Genomic DNA, 8423 nt, shown 5'->3' with positions numbered 1-8423 from the left:
GTGGCGTTCCCGGTTAAACATAGTCTTCCTTCAATTTTTCCAAGTATTTTTCCAACTGCATCCAATTGTTGTGTGAAACCCCGTCCTCATTAAACATGACTCCGAGGATTTTGGTCTCCTCCACAATGCTCAAACACAGATCTTTCCTCGGCTTCTCCCCACCTAAATATATCAATTTTGATTTGTCTCTATTTATTTTCGCCCCGCTCATTGTCCCATATTCTTCCATTACTTCTAGAGCTTTCATGACAATTCGCTGTTCGATGTGCGCGCTCACCTCGTTGTCGGCCATCTTGTCCAGCAGATGTCTTCTGTTTTGCACAAACTTTGGACCACCACGTGGTGAACGCGGAGGCCTGCCGCGTGTCAAAATGACGAAAAAGAAGTAGCGCGAGCCATTTGTACACTCAGGAGACAGAAAGTCCCGGTTTGACTTGAAGACCCCTTGTATAATCGAATGATGCCCGCCGGTCACATTTTTTATTTCTATCGAAAAAAATATATGTTATCCCACCCACAAAGAGATGCAAAAGGTGCCTGACCGCGGTAACATCTCATTACGGCCGAAGTCTCATTACGGCCCAAGTCTCATTACGGCCGAAAGTCTCATTACGGCCGAAAATCCTTTAATCCTCAAATGTCTCATTACGGCCAAAGTCTCAATACGGCCGAAGGCAGTCTCATTACGGCCGAAGATGTCTCATAACGGCCAAAAAGAAAAAATAAGCATCCATCATATTAGCTGTGTATATACTGTGTTTTATGCTTTCCAAAATGTATCCGAGGCGGTGTGCCCCCACGGCTTGTGTCACACACAATGGTTCATGCACACAATATTACGACAGTGTTTCATGCATCCCTCGTGAAAAATGTTTTTATTGTCATATGTGTCACACGATATTTGTATGTGTTACGCCATTTTCTCTCAGTATTCAAGCAACATCCTACTCGTTGGTTCTGTGAGCGAACTGTGTGTGTGTTCTGAAAAGTACTCCACAAGGGAGCCCACTGGGAGCTCCAGGAGCCATATGACCTATGACCATGATCTTCTCCCCCACTAGCTGCCTTCTACAATTTACGTCCACCTGAAATTTAAAAAAAGTACATAAGGCACAGAACAAAATGACATATGCTTTTGTTTGATGATGACTATGAGACATATGCTGTCAAGCAGACTTTTTTTTCCATATATTCAAAACATATTCAAGAATTATGGGCAACAATGACAATTACGTCATAATGATGCAGCTGCATAGTCAGGAAAGTATTTCAGGAGGTGTTTTATGAGGCTTGACATGGGGTGGAGGAGTCGCCCTCGTCAGTGCTTTACCCAGACCCCCCTACACCCCCTAACTTTTTTGCCTGTGCACCCCGTACAGGGGGTGCCCTTGTGATTTCAGCTTCAGATACGTCTGTAATGATATGTTAAGCTGTAATGACGTAACTATAATGATGACCTCCCCCCACAATTTTTTCCAACACCCCTCTCGTGCTTGGGTTTCTGGATAAACCACTACCCCTCGTTCATTTTCGTGGGGCACTACATTAGGGCTTATGCCACTGCACTGATGTCACAATGTTATAAGTGTGTGTCACTCTGGGCATTCGGAATTCCTCTAAGCTACAATATGTAAATTCAGAATACCCGAAGGGTAAGCATCAGATGTTACATGCAGGCTTCATGCTGAAAGGCGTGTACACAAAACACTTCCGCCGTGGTGGGCGACGTCGGTAGTGTAATCATACACGCAAGACAATTGCGGGCACATGGAGTAGTGGCAGCAACCTGAAAGCGATACATTTTCTTGTTATATATGAGTAATCAAAAATATACATTCCCACATGTTTCGTTTTGTCGTTTGCAGGAAGCGCTAGTAAGGGAACAGCACTTGGTTGGTCACATGCAAGCCACAATGCGAAAGGTGCCGATATTTCGATTACGCGATCCAAAATTAAAAGTCTACAACCATGCACACTTCCTCATGCAACTACTTCCCCAGCATCGTGAGACACGACACCCATGACATGACACCATGTATTCACGTATAATGTAATGTGAAATGATATGAAGAATGAAAAAGATGCCAACATACCTGTAGTCCAGTGTCCCATAAGCTTGATTCGATTTTCTGGCAGCTACCATGAAGAGCAAATGCACGATTCACAAGTTTCGTTTCGCCATTTTCATTGCTGTTAATTTCGCAAACGCCAAGCAATCCCACGTGACCTCCTTTGGATCAGTGAAAAGTGAAAATTACTCGCGTCATGAACATATATGTTCATCTCAGCGCAAATCACGTTTTGCATGCTATAGAAGGGAGGGGGGATAAATACTCTTCCTTTCGTGTTTTGATATCTTGTTGTTTTGCTACTCTCACTTTGGAGTTCGGATGGTGTCTAGCAACGTTGGGTACCTAGTTTCTTGTGTGAGCGAGTGGTTGCTGTTTACGACGTGTTCATATATCGATTTGTAGTGATGTAATGTGCAAATTAGCGGACTTTATAGCGGCTCTCTATTTTCCGTCGTTGTCTTTCGAGCAGCGCCTGTTGTTCCGGTAAAAATCGAGTTGAATGAATCGCCACAGCCCCAACGTATATCGCGCAGTGTTGACCAAGACCAAGTCCAGCAGGAATTCTGGTGAGTAATGCTTTCGTAGGTTGTGTGGATTAGTAGTGTGCTGTCCACACATAGTTGGATTCTCATACGAGTAATTTAAATGAATCAAAACAGCCGAAGTGCCTGTAATAGATGTAACTCGGTATCTGTTCGTAGGTTTGCGCTGTTTCTAGTTGGTTGCGCGTTTAGGAACAACAAATTTATTCGAAGACGATAAGATACCGACAATGCATCACCGTACAGCAGCATTTACTCGTATCATTGTGAGCCATATTTAATTTGTTAAAATTTGTCGTCGTATTTCTTCAAAAATAAAAGCGCAAGTCGGCGTACTTGAATTGATCTCCTTGAACTGCTTACGTCGAACGTCTGCAAATGTTGTACTTATGTGCCTTCGCGCACCATACTAGGCACAAAAGCATATCTGATTAGAATAAATACTTCAAGAGGAAGTCCTTCAAATACATTGTTATTTATAGCTGGTTTTCCATTCCAGGCATGGTATGTGGCTGCACGGAGGATTTCGAAAAAGAAAAACAACAACATGGCTAATAGGATGTTGCTGCCCAGGGAGTCCTGGCCGAAGAGGTGAGCTGTTAAGATCATCATAAGGTTCTGTTGTGAAGTGAGAAATTTTGTAGTAGTGCACAAATGTTAATTAGTGCACTACCTTTATAAAAAAGAAACCAGAAATGGAAAGTTATGCATGCATCATTTCATGAATTGTAATGTATCACTATTTTCCATCAATGTATCACTATTTTCCATTAATATTCACATGTTTCCATTAAAGGAATGAACTACTGAACCTATATTCATATCATGGTCATGCTCTGTGTTTACCTGGAAGTCACATTTTTAAAGCTTGTCATTCCTTTGTCTAGATGAAGATTTATGTTAACCTTGTATGAAATAACAGACACGTATCAACACATCAACAGCTTGTGCACATTAAAACCAGCCATGTAGAAACAAATGCTTGTGGTTTTTTTTTTGTTTTTTTTTAATATTCTAGCCTATTCATGGTTGCTCTTCGCTTCTTGCAGGTTTACTCATTCCAGAAGCAAGAATTGTACAATTGTAAGGCGAATGGAAATAAACTGACATCGACTGAGATAGGTGTTCCGTCTTGGCCAGTGACTGTAGGATGGCTCCAAAAGCGTCACAACAAAGCCAATATTCATCTAGCTCTCTACAAGTAGCTAACTCCACATAGTAGCCTGCTTCACAGCAACTTCAACACTACCTTGTGGGAGTACACATTACACAATATGTTGCATTGTGCTGTGGTATGATAACATACCGTTTGTCTCGCAATATGTGTATATAAATATGATAAGGGCCCTAAGGGCACAGTGCGTGCCTTATACCCTGCTGAATATATATCCATACCTGGCTGTGACATTGCATATCAATGCAGGTTACAATACACATTTTCACATTTGGCCGTTATGAGACATCTTCGGCCGTATTGAGACTTTGGCCGTAATGAGACACTTGGGGATTAAAGGATTATCGGCCGTATTGAGACTTTCGGCCGTATTGAGACATCGGCCGTAATGAGACTTCGGCCGTAATGAGATACAATCCCTGACCGCAGGTCTCTGCGATATTTTCTTCTCCGTCCACGGCACTTCGAAGCAACCGGCGCGATTTCGCGGCTTAAATTTTTTCAAACTTCGTGACCTTGTATCTCTTGAACGAGATGTCCCATTTGAACGATTTTTTTGTGACAGAGTGGATGGTGCACGTTCCACCGTGGGCTATTAAATTTATATGGTCAAGAGAAAAGTATACGAAAAAAAAAATCCCGAAAACACAACAGAGAGCCTCTTTTCCGCACGTTTGGAAGGTCATGGCCGAGGCCCTGGATCTCCGATTGTGATGTTCTTTGCATGAGCAGAAAGATCATTCTTTGCTCTTTCGTTTGACGTTAAATACATTGCTTTACCTTCAGCCACTATCCCGTAACAATGCCGTGAACACGGAAGGGTAGGGGAAAATTCTCATTTTCGCGGCAGTTTTGACCCAAAAAGGACATCTTGAAATTTTCCGATAATTTGTATTAACATAGCTGAGACATAGCTCTTTCAGAATATGCAATAAAATCTTGGCTTATTTTGGTCCCACAGGGCGCGCAATTTTTTTTCGCACCCCTATTGGGCAGTACTCGCAGGGGTCAAACAAACGCACAAAGAGTGGACTTCTACCCCACCCCCTGTCGTTTCTTTCAGTGAGGGTGCCGTCATGCCGAGGCCGACTATAGTAATATGCACAGGTCACTGTGATGTCCACAAACAAGCAAAAGTTCGTTGCTTAGGGTTTCCCACCCGGTTAATCTCTTCAAGGTTACGTGCTTGAAGGAAATCGGACGTGGGAACATGGCATTTGTAAATACTCGGCTTTGCCGAACTGAGGCGCGAGACGTTTATTGTCTTGTAATTTTGTTTTGTGATTTGCTGGTTTCTTCTCTACTTCACTTTCTTCTACTTCGTCTACTACGGGTGCCTCAGTGGGCTCACACCAATATTTTGCTCTGATATGCTCCTGTTCACAGTCTGCACAATTTCGGTGGGGACACTGAAGTCAGCGTCGTCAGGGCTTGAAGTCGGAGGATCTTGTTCACCTGAAGGCCCTGCCTCAGCAACCCGCAGTCGAAACGTACTGTAGCAGTTCACACATATTTCGTTGGTGTCGTGGACATGGACTGCCTCCGAGGTGCTCAAGATGGTCTTCAAAAGCCCTGATCCCATCAACGATATCGGCCTGAAGTTCTTGCTCCATGGTCTTTTTTTCTTGTGTCGTTGAGTGTAGTCCGGGCAATATAGTCGACTTCTGGTGTGACTACGGCTGGCCATGGGGAGCGCAGAAGTACACGCTACCTTGACGACAAAACGAAATCCATACGTAACATCGAGGAAAGCAAGGCCCTTGTCTTAAAATGTGGACAGCGACGGGAACCCCGTAGACGCCTAAAGACCGTCTTTTCCCACGCAGCGCCCCGACTTTCTCACCCATTGGAAGGCTAACTCCTCCAAATAATATTTCTAAAAGGAGTTCACCTTGAAGAAATAAGGGACCAGACATGTCCTATCATTCCCAGGAAGACCAGGCGACCAGTCCTTGTGCGATCTGTCGGCATTGTGGCACATCACCTGAGTGTTTCAAATTCCGTTTTTGTTCCAGCAAATAACAAAACAAAATTACAAGAGAATAGACGTCTCGCGCCTTGGTTCGGCAAAGCCGGAGTATTTACAAATGCCATGTTCCCACGTCCGATTTCTTTCAAGCACGTAACCTTGAAGGGGTTAACCGGGTGGGAAAGCCTAAGCAACGAACTTTTGCTTTATGAGAGATGAAAGTCACTGAAAAGATGAGCCAGGTGTAGGACTCGAACTCACATCATCTGGATTACCGGTCCAGGGCTGGCCTTGTATGTGATGTGACCTTGGCCTTGTATGTGATTGTCCCTTTTATGTTGTTCCAGCCTCAGATCATCAGTTCTCTCATGAGCTTTCGCTTGTCTGCGGACATCACAGTGATCTGTGCATATTACTATAGTCGGCCTTCGGCATGACGGCACCCTCACCGAAAGCACAAAAAAAAAAAGTGCAGGGGGTGGGGTAGAAGTCCACTCTTTGTACGTGTGTTTGACGTCTGCGAGCGCTGCCCAAAAGGGGTGCGAAAAAAAAATTGCGCGCCCGGTGGGACCAAAATAAGCAAACATTTTATTGCATATCCTGAAAGAGCTATGTCTCAGCTATGTTAGTACAAAATATCGGAAAATTTCAAGATGTCCTTTTTGGGTCAAAACTGCCGCGAAAATGAGAATTTTCCCCTACACTTCCGTGTTCACGGCATTGTTACGAGATAATGGCTGAAGATAAAGCAATGTATCCAACGTCAAACGAAAGAGCAAAGAATGATCTTTCTGCTCATGCAAAGAACATCACAGTCGGAGATCCAGGGCGTCGGCCATGACCTTCCAAACGTGCGGCAAAAAGGCCCTCTGTTGCGTTTTCGGGATTTCTTTTTGTATACTTTTTTCTTGGCCATATAAATTTAACAGCCCACGGTGGAACGTGCACCATCCACTCTGTCAGCAAAAAAAAATCGTTCAAATGGGACATCTCGTGGGACAAAGTCGCAGAGACCCGCGGTCAGGCACCTTTTGCATCTCTTTGTGGGTGGGATAACATATATTTTTTTCGAAAGAAATAAAAAATGTGACCGGCGGGCATCATTCGATTATAAATGAAACTACCCGATGCCTCTTGCTGCTTATCACAAGCCCCCATTTCTCCCTGTTTCTTCCCACTGACAACTTCGTTCATTTTAACTTCCCCATCCTTCTCTACAACTGTGGTGTCCAACTTGATTGCATCCACTACAACCTCCTGCTGCACTTCCTGCTTTTCTGTACTTTCCAAAGGTGAAAAATTCTCCTCTGACACCCATGGCGTACTCTTTGACTCAACCACACCTCCCCAAGCCGATGGCCTTATATCTGCCGGGACGTTCATTTTTCTTGCTAGGTCACTTTTACATTTTCTACACCCCACCACGTAGTAAGACCCACACCAGCGGTATCTATGAGCCTTACAATCACGAGCTAGGTGATCAGATGCGTCACACTTCGCACATCTCCGTGTGACCCCATGATACAGGCACTCAATTCTGACACCCCTCACCGTCCAAAAATTTGGAAGGTCCCCATTAAGCTCCATGATCACCAATCTTGTTCCAGTTTCGCAGTCTTCATGCTTTCCACCATATTTTTCCCTTTGAGTCTTGATCACCAATCCATATTGTCCTAACTCTTTTTCAAAATCGGTATCAGGATAATCAATGGGGTGTCGAAATACAGTTATCCTTCGCATTTTCGCTCCCAAATAATATGCATCAACCCTTTTTCCACCAATCACTACACCACCCTGATTCTGTGCACCGCGGACTCTGCCGGGGGCTATCTTCTTGCACGCATCCAAAACATAAAACATCCTTCCCAAAGTACCCCTGAGGGGCTCTTACCTTAAAAAACAGGATGCGGTCGTCCTGGCCCTCATCCATTGCTCTGCCGGCGTCTCAGCCTACCATTCTATATATATATATGTATTGGCATCATCGTGGAAGACCAGCCATGTTGGCTGGCTCCCTTTAACGCAACAAACATACTAGTCTACAACCATCGCAACGCCAACACCCGAAGACGAGCTCACGGCAGGTCTGGGATTGATGTACGTACTACCAACGGATACTTAAGGGTATATTATTCGGAAACCTAACGCGTCCTCTGCTGCCAAAGGAAGATATTGTGCTGCTGGACTTACGATATTGACGGTGTGTGAACCACTGAGCTCTACTCCTCAGAGGACAGGAGTAAAGCCGCTTTCTAGATGGGGAAGTTTCTTCCACTTTGTTCACGACAGAACATCCCATCCTGGCGTATCTATTGTCTGCTGTACTTTCATGGCGGCTGAGACTAGCTCAGACGGGCCCTTCATACTGTAATTTTCTGCAGCGGCACTTCCGATCATGAATGGGGTTGCATTTCTCAATTATGTATTTTCCTCTAGTCATCTTCTGTAAAGAGTGTCCGTTTTTCTAGGTTCTCCGATCCTCCGCTGCTGAAGTGCGCGTCTCCGGTACTCTCTCCACGCACATGCGTCTTACCGAGGAAGCAGACGATAATTACACCACCGAAAGCCTATGCAGTCGTACTTCTGTCCAAAGGGCTGGCACCGCGCAAGCTTGTAGTATAGAGGTCAGTGATGTGAAATGAGCATATATATGATACGATCTGCAC

General features: G+C 44.5%; 1 long non-coding RNA gene across 1 annotated transcript; it reads left to right on the top strand.

Annotated features, from left to right (window-relative positions):
* The first annotated feature begins 2436 nt into the window (after positions 1–2436).
* LOC135399859 (uncharacterized) lies at positions 2437–3735 on the top strand. The gene is made up of 3 exons (XR_010424434.1): positions 2437–2638; positions 3114–3205; positions 3664–3735. It is a non-coding gene; the product is annotated as an uncharacterized LOC135399859 (long non-coding RNA).
* Positions 3736–8423: the final 4688 nt, after the last annotated feature.

Source organism: Ornithodoros turicata, chromosome 1, assembly GCF_037126465.1.
Source record: "Ornithodoros turicata isolate Travis chromosome 1, ASM3712646v1, whole genome shotgun sequence".
In the NCBI taxonomy this organism is placed as follows: Eukaryota; Metazoa; Arthropoda; class Arachnida; order Ixodida; family Argasidae; genus Ornithodoros; species Ornithodoros turicata.
The sequence above is the reverse complement of the archived record's forward strand: the minus strand, read 5'-3'. Positions and strand labels throughout refer to the sequence as shown.